Here is an 18,496-nt window from a genome sequence, read left to right as displayed (position 1 = left end):
CTTTCATTAGAAAAATCCTTACATCTTCTTCGCTCTCTCAAGTCAGGATCTCCAGTAGATCCTTGTCCGGCAAAGATTCTGGCCTCGATAGCTGAGGTAATCAACCCGGCAGTTAATCGGGTGCTGAACCTTTCATTATCTATGGGGACAGTACCGGATAACTGGAAAGATGGGAAAATTCTTCCTCTTTTAAAAAAACCCTCTGCTGATCCTTGGACAGCTGGCAATTACAGGCCCATTTCACTGCTCCCTGCCTTATCCAAGATGCTGGAGAAATATGTAAATCAGGTTCTCGAAGAGTTTGTAGAATCCAACGGTGTCCTCCATGCTAGCCAGTCAGGCTTTTGTGCCAACTATAGCACCAAAACAGCTCTCCTCGAGATATCGGAGTCTGTAAAAGTCACCTTGGATAAAGGTGGGAGAGCAGTATTGGTATTGCTGGATCTATCTGCGGCCTTCGATACCGTACCCCATGACCTTCTTTTCGATCATCTTTGGAGGTGCGGCATTGGGGGCAATGCCCTACAATGGTTCCGGTCTTACCTAACCAATCGCCAGCAAGCTGTTTGGCCCCCCCCCCTTTTGAGGCCCCCATTCAATCTATGAATGTGGGAGTTCCCCAGGGTTCCATCCTGAGCCCCACATTGTTTAATGTGTATGTGTCTCCCCTGGCAATGCTGGTTGAACCTTTTGGTGCTAGAATCGTCTCTTATGCGGACGATACGCAACTACTGTTCACATGTGCCAAGGGTGAAGCATTGGATGGGAAGATGATTAACCTATGCCTCTCGGCGGTGTTTAACTGGTTTAATGTAAACCATCTTCGATGTAATTCTGAAAAATCAGAAATGATTTTTTTCGGTTGTTCACCGGACGATGAATGGCATCTAATATGTCTCCTCCAGCTGTTCTGGCCACTACGGTTAAGAACCTGGGGGTTAAACTGGACAGTAATCTTTCCATGAGTGCCCAGGTTCAATCAGTGGTGGGCACTTGTTTTGGACTACTTAGGATGATGTGAAACTTCTTACCACTACTCTCTATATCCCATAGGAAGGTAGTCGTGCAAGCCTTGATACTTTCTCGGCTTGATTCTGTGAATGTTCTTTACTTCGGCCTCCCTGAGTATCTGTTTAATCGGCTTCAGGTCGCTCAGAATGCTGCCGCCCGAGCAATTTTTTTAGCTGATCGTCGTACTCCCACGACCCCTCTCCTTAGAACACTCCACTGGCTCCCAGTCCGTAAGAGGGTATCCTTTAAAGCACTGGTATTGGCCTTTAAGGCCTTCCATAACGTCGGTGCTCCTTACTTAAGGGCTAGATGCCAGCAGTATGTACCCGCACGCAATCTACGGTCCTCATCCTCCTGTTTGCTACTTACCCCTAGGTTCTATCGTGCTTGGCTGGGAGGTCGATCTTTTCAGGTACTGGTATCTGCACTTTGGAATAACTTACCTACTGAGTTGCGCTGGGAAAATTACCTTTTGCGCTTTCGTCACAAACTAAAAACGCTGCTGTTCTCACGATCGGTGTCCTAGGTGTCTGATCGTTGAGGGTTTTTTGTTGCGGGTTCCATGTTAGCGCCCGGACACTCTTGGGAGTAGCTGTGCGCTCTATAAATACCCAGTAACATTAACATTAACATTAACATATTGGGTAGAGTATACATGGAAAAATTCTAAAACTCGCTTGTATGTAATCCTTGGCATAAGGGGCCAACCTACAAAAGAATGCAGACCGTGGCATAGTCAAAGTCATTTTTGACTTATGCCAATTTAAGAAATGGGATCTACTCCTTGGGAGGCCAGGCTTCTCGCACAAACTTTGAAAGTACTGGCATATTTCATGAATCCCCATTCAGGGTCTGTGGTGTTCTAGCAAATGTGACCCCAATTTTGTTTTTATTCTTTTGGGAGAAGCCCTTCCTCCCCAAAACCACCTACAAGAAGTATTTTTACTCCTTTTGCTTGCTGGACTTCATGGGAAGTATCACCCACCCCCACCACTTACATAGATCTTTAGCCCACACTAGTGAGCAGAATTGGCCGGGTGCAGAGGATGCAGTTTAAAAGTAGAGTGAACACCGTGTCTGCTGAAAGGACAGCAGTAGAGATTTGGCAATTAAATAACCGCATTTTCTAAAAGTAAATTGGATATATTTGCTTACATTTACAAAGTGGCTAAGCTTGCTGCTCTCTTAACCTACGTGTATTTCTTCCTGATTTATAGTCAAAATTGAGCCATGTGGTCTGACCTACCCTAAGAACTCACTGAATCTGCCTCCCATGGCTGAGGGAGCTGGCCAGGCTGCTGCAGTTGGGGAGAGCCAACTGAGACAGTGGGTTGGTGCAGGAGAAAGGATCGACATGAGCCTGCTGAGGCTGCTGCAACTGGTGTGTTTCTCTGAGTACTAGGATGGGAGGGCAGAACAAACTGTGTATTCAGCATGACACAAACGTAAACGTAGAAGAAAACAAACTTGCACAGATACTTTTGCAGCATTACGGTGGTTGCCACACCCATTTTGAAAGCATGACCATCCTTATTAAGAAGATCTATTTGCCAATATGATTAGCATATCAATACAAACATGGTCCACACTGTAATTAATATACACATTGAGCATGTCATCACACTTTAGCAATATTATTAGCCAGTACAACAGCGTGGTAGATGAGTCTTCCCATTGTCAACTTCCACATCGTTACATTCTTTTAGGTGACCAAACTCCCTTCAGGAGCCAACAGGAATACGACAACCACTGTTTCTCAGTGGCAGCACACACCTTTTGCCCAATGAAATACTGTACCCAAGGTAACCAATATGTGAGCAAGGACAAAGCACCACTCTCAGGTGTGCTTCTTAAAGATCCCTTTTGTTTGATCACATAAGGTCAGGTGACTGTTGCAATGTGAAGTCGGACTTAAAAAGTAAATCTCTGAATCTCAGAAATTCTATAACACATCTATTAATTATGGTGCTTGAAATAAAACTTGTCACAGTGCTATACAAGTATCTTAACGTTTTCAGACTGCCTCATCGATTTACATCATGGTTTGCCATGAAATAACTCATTACCCAGAAGCAGTGCAGTGGTTTCATAACACTCTCAGTTTTTTTTAAAAACCCATTGTGCCTTTGACTTCCATTGAAATCTTAGTATGTGAGTGACAGTGACTACATGAGCTAGATAGTGCACAGTGCACACTTGTCCTGTTGGAATATATATCCTTTCTAGTAGGGAGCGTATTCATGCAACATTATATTCTTGCTAATTTAATATGGACTTTATTTATGGTTTGTTCACTCCGGACATGTTTAGTAGACTCCGTTAAATGTGTTATTGCATGGATAATAAACTGATGTATATTTGTGTCTCAATCTAATCATTAATGTATAATCACTAAACTCAATATATATTCTTTCCAATAATTGCCAATGTCTATACAGCGCACATCTACAGGAATGGGCCCTGCTCAACCTTTATATGCTGAGCAGCAGGATGTATCATTTTCTTTTCTTATGAAGAACTACAGGAGTAGGTAGCAGGGAAAGATGGCTGGAGCAAGGTACCCAACGCCAGCCTTACTTCAGAGGAACCTGCCCTATGTCGTGGAGAGTTGAATTTCGGCTGTAGAGCAGACCGTACTGAACATGAGACAGGAGATCGGAACAGGGAGAGCTGATGATGGGCTTCAAGAGCACAAGAACAGACCGGATAGATGAGTTCACATGAAAAAGGGTCCTCTAATCATAGTACCTGAAGTGGCAGTACCTTAGGACATCCTGAAGCCTTGGCAGCACAGTCAAAGGCACACCTGCATTACTTCCAACCCTCCAAATGATTTTAGACCCCTTGCTTCCATCTCTGTTGCTCAACCATTGCTCAATCCCAATTCCAGTTGTGCTGTGCAATTTACTAGAGAACACATCATGAAAACAATCACAGTTGCTTACCTTTAGCCTTGTGAACACAGGACCTCAAGTCTGCAAAAGTTTGTAGGCCACCACAATCACCGGCAGATCCATGTCCCGCTCATATATGCATGAATATACTCTGACACCTCTGCATCTATTCCAGTCAGAGGTATCAACAACTCTTTGGATAAAGTGTCTTCTCAAAAGTGCTCCCTTAAACAAAGAGGGCTTCAAACAAGGGCTCTTTCTAACTTTCGGCCAATAACCAACTATTTCTATACAAAAGGATTGAAAGATCGATGTCAAAACAAATACCTACATTCATCGAAGAACATAACCTTCTCTTAGATTACCAAAAATGATTCTGGTATGGCTGTGGCACAAAAGCAGCACCGACTTTCACAATTGGGTAAACTAAATTGGACCTTCTGTCATTAATGGGAAGGGTGCCTTTTTCTGGACTTGCAGTGATGAATAAGCAAATTGTCCTGCCACAGAAGGGATCAGTGAATTGACAAAAAGGATGTTGTGTTGAAATACGTTTGCAATAACTTTTCTTATGTGTTTTGGATTAAAAATTTTAAATGCAGTTTTTTCGTTTTCAATGTACTCTACCTGCTTTTTAAAGATTTCTGTAAGTTGCTTAGGAACAGTGTCAAATCTACAAAAACATGTTCGTTATAATTACAGGTTTGTCTAATATGTTTAAATTGCAAGGTTTGTCACCTCTTTTCTTATATTAGCTATGAGGATAGATCCGATCCCATTTTTGGAAATGCTTGTTCTGCCCCATTGCTGGAAGTGTTTCCCCCCCTGAAATTTAGGTCTAGTTGCACCCCTGAAAAGCCGGTGTCTCCTAAATTTCGGGTTATTATATCTATTTTGTATACTCCTGTAGGATTCACCTGGTTTCCATTACTGTATATATTTGGTGACTAGGCCACTTAAAAATGAGGGCACCTTAGACCTAAAGAATTCCCCAAACTTGCTTAGCCTAATTATTAGGGCAGAAACATGTTGGCTTAGAGAGACGGTTTGAGCCATTGTTCTTAAAATACCATCTTGCTTCGTTTTTTAAACGTACATGAGGTCTCCAATATTAAAGATGATACACCGGGGAACCGCAAGGTATTTTTAGTTTTGATGGATCCTGCAATTGTCCAGTAGATTTTATCTAAGAACTATCTACTTCGTCCAAGTCCATCAGGAGGTTGAGTCCGTACCAGAGTGTGGAGTGATTGCCAATGATGAAGCATGACACAAACTGTGTTTGAGGCTTCCTCTTTCTTAAGAATGGTCTTCCTACATATCCCAACAGTAGTTCTGGGACGTCCCGAATGTACTCCTAAATAGGGAAACAGTCAATCTCTCTTCTATGGCTTCCAGTGAAAAAACGAATACTGTTTAAAGCCATGTGTGTCGTGCACAGGTCACTTCAAGGCAAGGGGCCTACCTACTTTTTTTTTTTTTTTAATATTGAAGTTTTTTAATACCACCAGGAAAACCCAGAGATGCCATCACATGTACAGCTGGGAGCAATTCTGTGTAACAAATCAATAAAAAGCATCAAAGTTTTACAAACTCTACTTCTCCATTGATAACTCTTTTTTTTTTTTTTTAAACCTTTATTGTGCCATCAAAGTGTACACTGCTGTTCAGCCAACAACCCGGAGGCAGGCAGCTTGTGTTCGCAGCATCCCGCCGCTAGCTCGGATCTAAGTCGTACTCTTGAGCAAAGTTCCATCAGCATTAATGTCTTGGTTTTTTTTTGTGGTTTTTTTTTTCACTTTTTTTTTTCCCCTTTTATAGAAAATCAACTAAACAAACTACAACAGCGGCTGCAAACGAGATATGTAGGAGAGCGAACAAGCACCTGGACAACGTCTCCTACAGTTAACACCCAGCGACCATGTAGTAACATAGCTGCGCGGTCACGAGAGCACGCGCACACACAAATCTCATTCTATCCGTCAAGACAATCACATCCCTTCCCCCCCACCCCACCCATCAGCTCCTGCAACTTCACGCGGGGGGGTCCACAGTGGCCTCCCCTCCCGCCAGCCCTACATTGCGGCCTCAAGCCAGCCCTGCTACAGTGCCACACATCCAGCAAACCCACTCAGTCACTGTCGGTCACCTCTGCCTCCGCCAACCAGGCTACAAGCGGCTGCCAAATGTCCGCAGGCCTCGAACGCTGCGGCATCTGATCCCAGTAGGCAGTCAATTGCTCTTTACAATACACCGCTGATCCCACCCACCCCGAAACTTTCGGCGGAGCTTTCATCTTCCAGTGTAATGCTATTTGTCGCTTAGCAAGCAATAAGAGAAGGGCCACTAACCTACGCGATGCACTGGGCACGTTCATCACAAAACCCAGGAGGGCCACGAGCGGGTCCGGGACAATCACTTGTCCCACTATCCTCCCTATGGTGGTGAAGACTGCCTCCCAAAAGCCATATATCGGCCCACACACCCAGACTAGGTGGTGGAATGTAGCCTCTTTTTCGCCACATCTCCAACAATTCGCATCAGCCTGTAAGCCCATTTTAAAGAGTTGCATGGGTGTACGATACGTCCTATGAAGATAATTAAAGTGTATAAGTCGCAATCTATAATTAGGGGACAGGTTTTCAAGTTGGGTGCAGCAGAACTCCCACTGTTTCTCCGTGATTTGAATGTCTGCCTCCTTCTCCCACAGGGCCCTCGAATCCGCGTGTGCAATAGGTGTTGCGTTTTGCGTAGCCCTATAAATACGCGTTATCAGCTTGCGCGGGGAGGCGTTCGAGAGTATGTCTTCTAGTGCTGCCAGCGCCGGCGGGGCCTCTGGGAATCCGGGGTACCTGTGCTTGCACGCCGCCCTCAGCTGGTAGTATAGTAGCAGTTCTGATGCCGTCGGCTCAGACGCCACGGCCATGGCCTGCACGGTTAGAAACGTATCGTCTGGGTATAAATCACCCGCTAATTTCAGGCCGCAGCTCCGAGCCCGTTGCACCACCGCCGCTTCAGTCAGCGGTCCCAGCAGCGGATTGCCCTCCAATGGCATACTCGGGGCATACAGGTCAGACATGCCCGCTCGCTTCGCAATGTTCGACCAAGCCCAACGTACCATCTCCACTGTGTCAATGTCGTCCTGGGACCTCTTGTATCTCTGGTACACCGCCGTCTTGAGGGGGCAGGGTAATGCCACATCCAGCCACGTGGGGCTGGAAGGGGATCGGATGATGCCAGTAGTGTAGATATTGGGCTTGAGCACTGTAAGCATACAGCTCCATGTCCGGGGCTGCCAGACCCCCTTGATGGAAGGGAAGTGTAAGGAGGTTCCAGGCCACCCTGGGCTGCCTGCCCGCCCAAACCAGCTCTATCATGGCAGAGCGTAGTCGGCGGAAGAACGCCTTCGTCAGCGGCAGGGGGATGTTCACAAATCGATAGAGAAACTTAGGCACCACAACCATTTTTAGGGCTCGCGAGCCAAAGGCTCAAGAGACATTTTATATCTGGGCTTTTTCAAAGTGCTGCCGTGGCCTAAAGCTACAGTGCACGTGAACGTGCACGCGCGCAGCGCCATGTGTCTTTCCTCCGTAGATCGTAATCACGATCACTTTCACTTTCGCGGGCTCCTCTGTTGCTGGCATTCCCCCCTCCCTTCTCGTTTGTTTATTTTCTCTGGCTGCACGCATAGAAACAACTGTGTTACATTCCTGATATTTTCATCATGACGCCATTGAGGACTATTCATTTGATCTCACTCTACATTTTATGTGGGCTTAAATTCTTGAACGATTTTATAACTTTGTTTTCGGCAGTTATATTAGAGTGCCTGCTCGAGCCGTGTGACGATTTTACTTCACTCTCTCCCCATATTGGAAGACCTGGACAACACTGCCATCTACTGGTTATTTTTTTAATTGAATATAAGAATTGCTCTTGTTTCTACCTGACACTTTCTTGCCTCTTGCCAACGACTCACAAATGGCTTTCAGTCATAGGCGCAGCAAGGGTGCCATGGGCCAATCGTGTGAGCAACGACAATGGCCCCGCCTCACCTCTGCTTGGAAAGTTAGATTCTTTAATAGTCAGGCTACAGTGAACATCTAAGGCCTCTGGGCCCCTGGTGCAATCGTACCTGCTGCAGCATTGGTAGCGACGCCCCAGCCTTGGTAAGAGCAGCCCCTTCGAGGACCGAACTGCAAGGACCTGCGTTTCTGCAGCCACACTCGTGCTCGAGGTAATAATTAACCACGCAATTAACTCATGCCTGTTCCCACCTTCAATGAGCAATGGGTCGTTTTAAATTTAGTGCTGAACAGGTGTAATCCTTTTCCTGGTGTCTGCAAAGCAATGTATTTTTCTTGAGGAATAATTCTTTACTCCCTAGGTCTCGTGCCTAGTTCGCCCCGTTTCTCAGCCATTCCCCCTCCCCCACGGGTATTGCTGTTCCAAACATGCATCTTCCCCCTACCCGGCGCCCCCTCAACGGCTCCTGTCAGACTCGTGCCCCCTTCTCTAGCTTTCCCCCTCCCTTCCCCCCTCCAGGTGTCTGCCTCTCTGTGGTGAAACGTCCTCGAGTTTTCTTTGCCCGTGCAGCTCCTTTTACATGATTCCTTCTAATCTTTTATGTGCTTTTTTGGCACACACTGCATGGAGTCACAGAGAGCAAACTATCCTGTCCGATCGTTTTTACGAGCGAGTGATAAAAACGACAAGCTGTGTAGCTGCAATAAGTGTTGAATCTTTACACCTCTCTAGTGAAGACTAAAATGAAAGCATGTGCCTGCGTGGCCCTTCAGAGTTGTATTTCTCAATTCATAGACTTTTTATTGTATTTTCTTTTTTTCTTTTTGTTGTACGAGGCCCATCACACCCCACACAATTTTTTTCCAACCAGTTTAATTTTCCTGACTTGAAACTCTGCTTGCAAGGTACCATTTGAGCTTTTAATTGCTGCTTGTATTTTGTGTTTGTTTTTCAATAGCACAGCAAGTGGCTTTGATTGCCCTTGAGAGGCAGGAAGGCTGCTCTTAGCGTTCTTTCTGAAAGAGAAGCATGGCCTGCAGTGTTTGTTTTGGAGAAGGTGGACCTTTGATTGGTGACCAGTGTCTGGTGTAACTGCCGGTGATTGATTGTTTGGGCGCATTAGTGGTGCCTCTGTGTATTCTCTTACTGCTTAGGAAGCCAAACGAAGAGTGTGCTGAAAGTGAACTGTCTGCTGGGATTTGACTTTCAAACGCGTTGTGTCTGGAAGGAAAACAAGCATTGGCCAATAAGTCTCGCCTTTGGGACCTTATACGTGTTTAACCATGCAACAGTTGATGTTGTTGCACCAAGGATATTGTGCTGCATAACTAAATACTTATAAGGTCCCAAAAGCGAGACCTATTGGCTATGCCAATGCTTGTTTAAGCATGAAATGCGTCCTTGCGTCTAAGTGATGCGACGATGCATTCATTTCATTCTAAAATATGGGATAAATGATGGGGGAAGCCCCACAAGAGGTAATTTTGTGCACTGTGGAGTCAGTCGTGATCCTGAAGCAAGGAGTGAGTTTTTTTACAGGAACAGGCTCTAAAATGGTGGAGCTCAGTTCCTCTGCAGTAAGGCGAGTGTGGTTACTTAGCAACGCTGAAAAAAGTACAGTTCTTTGTAAAGGAATTGGGCTGTTTACTGAGCAGACGTTATGGATGTTTTCTATTTTGCCCGGTCTGTTATATTAATTATTACTTTATCAGTATTGCTAAGCAACGCTCTTTTTAAGAGTTCGAATCCCGAGATTGCTGAGCAGTTGTCACTTTTTTCTTGAGCAGAAATACCCCCAACAGTTGCTCCCTAATGCTAAAGTTCGGATGGGCCTTTTGTCTGCTGGAAGCTCCCTCTTCAACTCTCCATCCATCGCTGTGCTTGTCAGCCCTCTGAATACTAGGTGCATTATCACCAGGGCCACTAGGTTTATGCGGCAGAAGAGCACCAAATTAGTCGATAGGATTGACTAAATTATGCGGTGAGACTCCAAATTATGCAGTCCATTTTTTTAAATAGTTTTAGTTTACTAATTGGTAATGTTTACACATGGTAATACTGTCTCGGCAAATATTTCAATTTATTAGTGTCAGGTGCACAACTAAATATAGAAATAAGCAAATGACCAGCTAACCTTTGCAAAGGCCTTCTACTGTGTGTGAACACATGTCCTTGCCTCTTTAGTAACCCATGATCCGTTTGAGCTAGAAACTAGATTTTATTTGTTTTAATCTGCAGATCATGCAGCAGATAACGGATTATGTGGCAAATACAACATTATGTGAAAAAAGCAGAGGCAGCAAAATGACATTATTCCAGTGACCTTGCTTATCACTTAATTGTAGGACTGGTGTGTGGCCTCCCAGAGGCGCAACTAGAGCCAAATTTCGGGGGGGGGCTAAGAAAAAATTTCGGGGGGGGGGCTGAAACTTTAAGCAATCGGTAGAGTGGAGCTGCAGGGGCTCTTAGAAGGGGTGAAACAACAGCGAGGCCTCATTAACATGCAAATGGTCTTTTAAGGACCTGTGGCTGTCTCAGCCCGGGCTGCCACACACGAGGGGGGGGGGGGGGCTGAAGCCCCTTGAGTCCAATGGGTGTTGCGCGCCTGTGGCCTCCACAAGTTCGGAAGCACACTCCCGCCTCTGGTCCCAGTGGTGGTGTCTAACCTCTGTAGAAAGATGGGTGGGGTGGGGAATCTGAATGGGGTGTGTGTGTGGGGGGGGGGGGGGTTGTGCCATTTCTCTACTCTTCCCTCCCGAATTCTAGAAGTACTGTCAGTTCACTGCAAATGTGGGTACCTTTTACCTCGCAGCTCTTGAGCAGGCATTGCTGTGCAGGTTGGGAGTGTTTCTACCCTTATAGATGTGGTATCTCTCCCTTAGAAGCCGAGGACACCCTTTCAGCGCTCAGTCGTTATCAAGCTAGAGGCTGCTAACTTCAACATCCCCCCCTCCCCCCCTTCTGAAAGTGGTCACTATCATCCCCAAACGGCAAGCCCCCATTGGAGATGCCTTCCACATCATAGAGCTTTAGTCAGTCCGCTGCAGATTGTAATATGCTCACTACCTCTTCTAGAGTGGTGTTCCTATCCAAGTAGAGACTGGCCCCTGACCCCCAGCTCCCACCCCAGCCCCCTTTCTGGGGTCTAGAGCTGCTTCTTGTACCCAGCAGTCTGAAAGCACCTTCGAAGATTTGACTTAAGTCCTCTTTCTCCTTTCTAGTTTTGCAGTTTGCAAAGTGGAAACCGCACCCACCATCAAGGACGGGTACTGATGATGAACGATCCATGCCATATGCAGGGAGACACTTGAAACAAGCATTGAAAATACAATAGGTTTCGCCTTTGATTAAGTTAAAGCCATTTGCTTTGCTAATGGTATTGTATAGCAAAGCAAATGGCTTTAACTTAATCAAATGCGAGACCTATTGCATGTTTAATGCTTGTTATAATGGCTATGCGGCCCGTCAAAGATAAGGGCAGCATTTTCCATCTCTTTACTTTACTTTCGAACCATTCCATGGCCACACCAAAATTAGCCAGTCCTATCTCATGAGTAGTGCGGCTTATAGTTATGCCTAAGTACTTGACCTCGTCTGCAACCCAATGTATTGGGAATTCAGTGTGGCAAACGGCCGTGCCATCCGTCAGAGGCAACATTACCGATTTAGACCAGTCTATGTCTATGCCAGTTAGGCCGCCGTAGCGTACCATTTCTCGCATCAGCGGGTCAAAATTGTCCGATGGATTTATCATGTAGATGGTGATGTCGTCAGCGTACATGGAGATGAGTAGCCCACGCGACGTAAAGCCAATGCCACGCTGAGCATGGTGCTGTCTCATGCGGGCCGCTAGTGGTTCCGTCGCGATGGCAAATAATAACGGTGACAGTGGGCACCCCTGCCTGGTCCCTCTCGTTATGGGTATTGGAGCAGATGTCTGACCATTCACCCGTACCCGGGCCGACGGAGCGTTATAGAGTATGCCAATACTCCTGGAAAAAAGCGGGCTGAAACCCATGCGGGTGAAAAGCGTCAAAAGGAATTTCCACTCCAGTGAGTCGAATGCCTTGGTCGCATCCAACAATGCAGCTGCAGCCTGTACCTTTGGATCGAGGTAGTGCAGGAGCCCAAACAGTACATGCAAATTATGCGAAGTGGATCTCCCCATAACGAAACCCGACTGGTCAGATAGCGCTATTTGCGGCATCATGTATTTTAAACGGTCCGCAAGTAGCTTAGCATAAATTTTGGCATCGAGATTAATTAATGAAAGTGGGCGATATGCGTCAGGGCAAGTGGGGTCCTTCCCTGGTTTCAGCAGGGCAATTATCATTGCTTCCCGCATCGACGGAGGGAGGACACCTGTTTCTACTGCCTCCTTGTACACCCTGTGTAGTTTCGGGACCAGGATATCCGCATATTCTTTATAGAAGGCCGCCGACAGGCCATCAGGGCCCGGCGCTTTGCTCAACAGCATACTCGCTATTGCGGCCCGTATGTCGTCTTGCGTGAACGGTAAGTCCATATACTGTCTGTCTCTATCATTGAACCACGCTAGAGCTATAGTGTCCAGGTATTCGTTGAGCACCTGGTCCTCCGGTGTCACCCTAGTTGTATATAGCTCGCTATAGTAGTCTGTCATGGTTTGAAGTATGGCCTGTGGCTCCCTGACCATCTCACCCTCTTTGCCCTTCAGTTCCAGTATGTAGTCCGACCCTCTTAGCGCTCTCAACATAGCTGCTAGTGTGCGTCCGGCGCGATCCCCCTCTCCGTAACGTCTAGCCCGACTGTCTTTAGACAGATATGCTACTTCTCTGTCTGCCTCCTCCTGATACTGATTAAGTTTCATCCGAAAGTCTGAACGTAGTCTGTCTGTTGGCGCAGCCAACAGTGCAGATTCAAGCTCGGCAAGGTCAATTTCCAGTTTGCCCAATGAGTCTCGTATGGTTCTTAGCACCCCTGTTTTTAGCGACATGCAGTATCCCCTAATCACCACCTTACAGGCCTCCCAAAGCGTGCCCGGCGAGTCCACCGTGCCCTCATTAAGTTCAAAGTACTCCTCTAGCTTTTCGCGCAGCGCCTGCTGAAAGACTTGGCCACGCAGCGCCCGGGAGGGGAATCTCCAACTAAACGGTTGAATGTACTGTGACGGAGTGGACAATGTCAAGCATACCGGGGCGTGATCAGACAAGGACCGCGGCAGGTGCGCCACCTCCAACACCATAGAGTGTAAATCCCGTGAAAGCAGCCAGTAGTCCAGCCTGGACCACGCCGCTCTATGCATTGTGAGGCAGGTGCCAGCGCGAGTCTCGGGGTGTAATCTCCTCCAGGAGTCCACCAATTCCGCCTCACGCATGATGTCACCCAACGCCTCTGATGCTCTAGGGTGGTGCACTCTAGCCACGCCCAGCCTATCCATATTATCCGAAAGTACCACATTGTAATCTCCCCCCCACATAATCGCGGCCGGGCCGCAGGCCTGCACCTTATGCCATAGATCGCAGTAGAATTCGGGGCTATCGTCATTCGGGCCATAAACGTTCACCAACACCATTCTCATACCGCACAGCGTGCCCACCAGCATTATGTATCTACCTCCAGTATCCTTGATTTCCTCATGCGTTGTCCATTGCAGACCCCTTCTGATCAGTACCGCCACCCCTCTAGAGTAGGTAGAGTAAGCGGAATGCACTATCTCACCCCACCTGCTATGACGGAGCAATTGTACGGCTTTATCAGTCAAATGGGTTTCCTGCAGGAGGCAGATGTCTATGTCTTTTCTAAGCAAAAAGGCCTGCACCAGTCTGGCTTTACGTCTGTCATTCATGCCACGCACATTCCAGGTAAGACATTTAATTTGCTTCACGGCAGCAGTGACAGTATCATACCCTGAACCAGCAGCGCGCCAGTATCTCGCCACAAATCACGCCCCCAACCACACACACACCGCGCGCCATGTCGTGTCAGCACAACGTGTCTCTGCGCATAGAAATTGCCATGACGATGTGAACAATGACCTAGGCGTCCTCGTAGTGCATATCGTACAGTATGCGATGCATCGCAGTTCCTCTCTACATCCAACCTCTCGCGGCCAGCCGAGCAATCAACTACAGAACCCCCCAAACATAAAGTATGAACCCCTCCTGCTCCAACCCCCCAATTAGGTTGTGCATTCTCCCCCCAGGTCACCCTCCCAGTCTCTACGACTTCAACTAAACACATGAGTGGTAACCAATGATTGGGAATCATCCCTTGGGGAACGCAGGTCAGCCACCAAATACCCCGTACTCTTGACAGGGTGATCGAGCGCCGGCCTAGCATGTCAGCTCAAGGACCACCCGTACCCCAGCACTCGCATATTCAAATCAACCCCACCTCCGCAATCAGTTAACCCCCATTGAAGCAAGCAGGCAGACCACCCCGACCCAGCAAGGGAAAAAATCACCACAGCGCAATGACAAGACCTTAACCCCTGCGATCACTCAATATCGCTCAGTCTGTCCTGGAGTTCCGGGCCCTCTGCATGCGGTCAGTTCTTTTGATCTTTTCCCAGTTGCTTAGCATACTGCAGGGCCGCTTTGGCATCGAGAAAGAAAGTCGGTTTCCCTGGGCCCTGCACTCTTAGCTTCGCGGGGTAGATTAGAGAATATTTTGTGCCCGTTTGTTGGAAGACTTTTTTCGCTGGCAGAAATTCTCTTCGAGCGGCCTGAACCTGCATGGTGAAGTCCGGGTATATGGCGACGTGGTTGCCTTTATACTGCACGTCTTGCATTTCTCGCGCCATGCGCAGTTTCGTGTCTCGATCTCTGTAATTTAAGACGCGCGTAATAATGGGCCTAGGCGGAGCCCCGGGCTTAGGCCTCGGCCCCAATGTCCTATGCGCCCGTTCAACGAGGAACATCTGCGATAGCCCCGTCCCAAAGAGGTCTCTCAGCATCTGCTCAACATATTGCTCCATGTTCGTCATGCCCGTAGTTTCGGCCACACCCGTGACGCGGACGTTGTTGCGCCTCGAGCGCGCTTCCAAGTCCTCATTTTTTTGTTGAATGAGCGCCAGAACCTTGTCCATGCCACGCATTTTTTTGTCCAGGTCCGAGTGGCATTCTTCGGTGTCAGTTACTCGCGTTTCCAGCGCGCCCACTCTACTGTCTTGCTTATCCATTCGAGCTGTGAGGCTGTCCATGCGGGCCGCAGTTGCGTCCATTTTGTTATCTATGCCCTGCAAACTCACTTTTAGTTCTTGGAACATTGATTTAATGTCCGCCTCGTGAGCCGCCCTGCGCCACCACTGTTGCGTCCGCATCTCGGTGTTCCTGCTCCGTCTGCTTCTGTTTGGATTTATCAAAGGTGAGCCTCGGCTGCCTCGTGTCCGGTTTACCCATCGCTGCCCACCAGCACAGACTCAATTGAGGGCAGCAGCAGCCAAGGGTCCCCCCGCGTCGCTGGGCCTCACTCACCGGGTGCCCACCGCAGGTGTTAACAAACGACTCACTCAGCCAGTGGCCCCAGAATAGCCGTAGCCCGGTGGAGCCGCGCGGCAACAGGCGACCCCCAACGGATCGGGTCAGCCGCAGTGTAAATTACTGGGTACGGGCCGTCTTCTCCGCAGCAGCACCACTGTCACCCCATGCAGAGTAGCGCAGCCTCCCAGCACGCCCGCGACGGCACTCACGGCCCAGGGCCCTCAGATCCGGCAAGAGTCAAGATGGCAGTGCGCGCCTCGTGACCCAGGCGCCGCTAGTGGGTTATTCTCTCCAACGCGATCTACTTAGACGCGGTACCAAGTCGGCAATCCGTTGCAGCGGCTGCACACTGTCCCAAGCTTCCGCTGCGGGGCCCCCTCAGCGTAGCCAGCAATCCACCCACTAGCTCGATCAATATGGCCTCCCTTCGTCCACTTTCGCCAGGCCCGGCCCAAGCTGCGCCGACCACTATGGGCCACGTGTATCTCGCGGGGTCAGGGCCGCAGGCCTCCCAGGGGGCTCGGGCACCTCTCGCCCGTGCAGCACTCACCGGACGCCAGACCAGGCCCACACCGCTCGTCACCAGTGGATCTTCCAGGCGCTCGGAGCTCCGCACCGCGCCGAGACCGCTAGGCACTCCGACTCTTTCTGGGCAGCAGTCCCCCGTGGCACCGGTCCCGTCTCCACTGCTCGTAGGTTCCTCCGGCGCGGGGAGTCCAGCGATCAGGCCGCGCCCCACGGGCGAGGTATATCGTCAGTCCGCCACTCAGCCTAACAGCACTCTCCCGGGCCCGGCCCTACGCAAGCCCCCGGCTTCCACGGGTGAGGCAGGCCGCCTCGCTACTGCCTGCACGTCTGCTGGAATTGTACGGCAACTTCAGCCGCAGTTCAGGGGGGTGTCGTCGGGTAGCACGAAGGTTCCGTACTTAGTGCGGGGGACGAGTGGACGGAGTCAAGACGCCAGGTATGCTGATAATTGCCGGATTAATGTGCTCGATCGGCGGAGCTGCTGTTTCAGGCAGCCATTCCGCTTCACAGCCAAGCCACGCCCCCCCGGGGCCTACCTACTTGACTAAGCACATTCGGTGGTATGCGCCCAGAAGAATGTTACGTTCCTCTGAGGCAAAATTGGCCTCAATCCCTTTGGTAAAAAAAGCTAATTGGGGAGGACGAAGCTTTTTAGTTGGAGCAACTAAGGCTTGGAATACTCTGCCACGATACCTCAGAGACACTTCAAATCACCTGAGTTTTAGGAAGGTACTGAAAACCTGGCTATTTGCGCTCTAGTGGCAATGTTCATATCCAACTCAACCTAAGGAGGGACTTCCTACTATAGCTCCAGGACACCTGCGGGTAACAGCTGCGCTCTATACATTTTATAACATAACATAACATTGGCACTATCTTACCCACTTGTGATTTAGTGTCTGACTAGGATGGACATACAGTGGCCTGACCTTCCCTCCTCCACTCATGCATTAAAAGTGATACATATCTCTCTAATTATTGAGCCGCTCACTATGAAGGCCTTGGTGATTAATGCACTTACTGGATAAATCTGTATGCCACAGGTTTCGTTGATAAAACATGCAGCTCACAGATTTGTATTTTAGGTAGACTGCTCAGTGGATTACTGCTTTACTGCAAAGATTATTATATTGCGCTCAGGTCACAATTTATAGTTATTGTAATTGCTCATCGAGTTATGAACAGCATCAGGAGCTGCACACAAACTGCAAGTCATAGGTGTAAAACTTTACCTTTGCTAAAAAGAGTTATATATATGTGATCAAGCCACTCCGGTGGCGAAACGCGTCATGACAGAAGGGAGACTCTTATACTTTTTCAAATAAAGAGTGTTCACCGACGAAGAGGAGTTCGTGTATTCTTGTTTGTGGAGAAAACTGATGAATACTTCGTGCCTATATATATATATATATATATATATATATATGACTGCTCCAGGTGCCCCTCTCATAGAAATGCACTCGAAAAAGTTGGTGTTGCAATCCTTTATAAGGCAAACATCTCACAGCGCTGATGGCATTACACGTGGCGGGCTATTTACCTGTCCTCATGTGTGGGAGTCTGTTGATGGCGCAGGATGCATCTTCGCACTGGGGCCCATCTGTGGGCTTTGATTATGGACAGCAATGAAATAGTGATGCGCCCATATTGGGTGTAATTTGATGGACGCACTACAGGGCCCATAATGCTTTGCCCTATGTGGGGCGTGGGATGAAATTTAAAACTGTGGGTGTGTCCTCTTGCATTTGTCAAGCCTCTGAGGAAGAAGCAATCTAGCTTTGAAACGCGTCAGGCTTTTTGACATGCTGTAATGCCATCAGCGCTGTGAGATGTTTGCCTTATAAAGGATTGCAACACCAACTTTTTCGAGTGCATTTCTATGAGAGGGGCACCTGGAGCAGTCGTCGAATACGCGGCAGCCCTCGCCGCGGGGAATGCACCCTCCTGATAACTAGGAGCTACGGGGCGGGGTATTTACCCGGCCTCATGTGTCGAGTGCATTTCTAAGAGAGGGGCACTTGGAGCAATAATATATATATATATATATATATATATATATATATATATATATATATATATATATATAACATCATCTATTTGAACATCCTCTGTTTATTTGTAATATTACAATCAGATTTTTCTTTTTACAATTAAAATGAAAAAGTTAAAATGACTTTGGTTGTGTCCCCTTTACAACAACTGTATGTTTAGGTCTCGCCTGACCCAGCGCATGCGCTGGTCTGGCGAGACTTTTTGTGAGGGCTCAAAAAAGTGCTACCACTGTAGCCTAGAGCTACAGTGCATGTGCGCGGGCGTGCGCGCCTCACTTTCGTGGCCACACGGCCGCTCTGATGTTAGATCGCGATCACTTTCACTTTCGCGGCCGCACTGCCGCTTTGATCTCCGTGAGCCAGTTTTTTTTCTTCCTGTTTATTACTTCTATGTAGTAATGGTGGCACCCGTGCGCTGCCATTACTGCAGAGAAGTTATAAACAGAAACAAGCATTGGCATAGCCAATAGGTCTCGCTTTTGGGACCTTATAAGTATTTAGTTATGCAACTGTTGCATGGCTA

At 48.1% G+C, this 18,496-nt stretch overlaps 1 protein-coding gene across 3 annotated transcripts in view; it reads left to right on the top strand.

Annotated features, from left to right (window-relative positions):
- DYNC2I1 (dynein 2 intermediate chain 1) overlaps positions 1-18,496 on the top strand; it is a 510,705-nt gene that overhangs the window by 21,666 nt on the left and 470,543 nt on the right. Inside the window, exon 1 of one of the 3 annotated variants that reach the window (XM_085631947.1) lies at positions 7,894-8,142. The exons of the other annotated variants lie outside the window; for them this stretch is intronic. The gene's annotated coding sequence lies outside the window, so the exon portion shown is untranslated. Of the gene's footprint in view, positions 1-7,893; positions 8,143-18,496 lie in introns of those variants that run through there. 3 annotated transcript variants of the gene reach the window in all.

The sequence above is a fragment of the Triturus cristatus genome, chromosome 10 (assembly GCF_964204655.1).
Source record: "Triturus cristatus chromosome 10, aTriCri1.1, whole genome shotgun sequence".
In the NCBI taxonomy this organism is placed as follows: domain Eukaryota; kingdom Metazoa; phylum Chordata; class Amphibia; order Caudata; family Salamandridae; genus Triturus; species Triturus cristatus.
The sequence above is the reverse complement of the archived record's forward strand: the minus strand, read 5'-3'. Positions and strand labels throughout refer to the sequence as shown.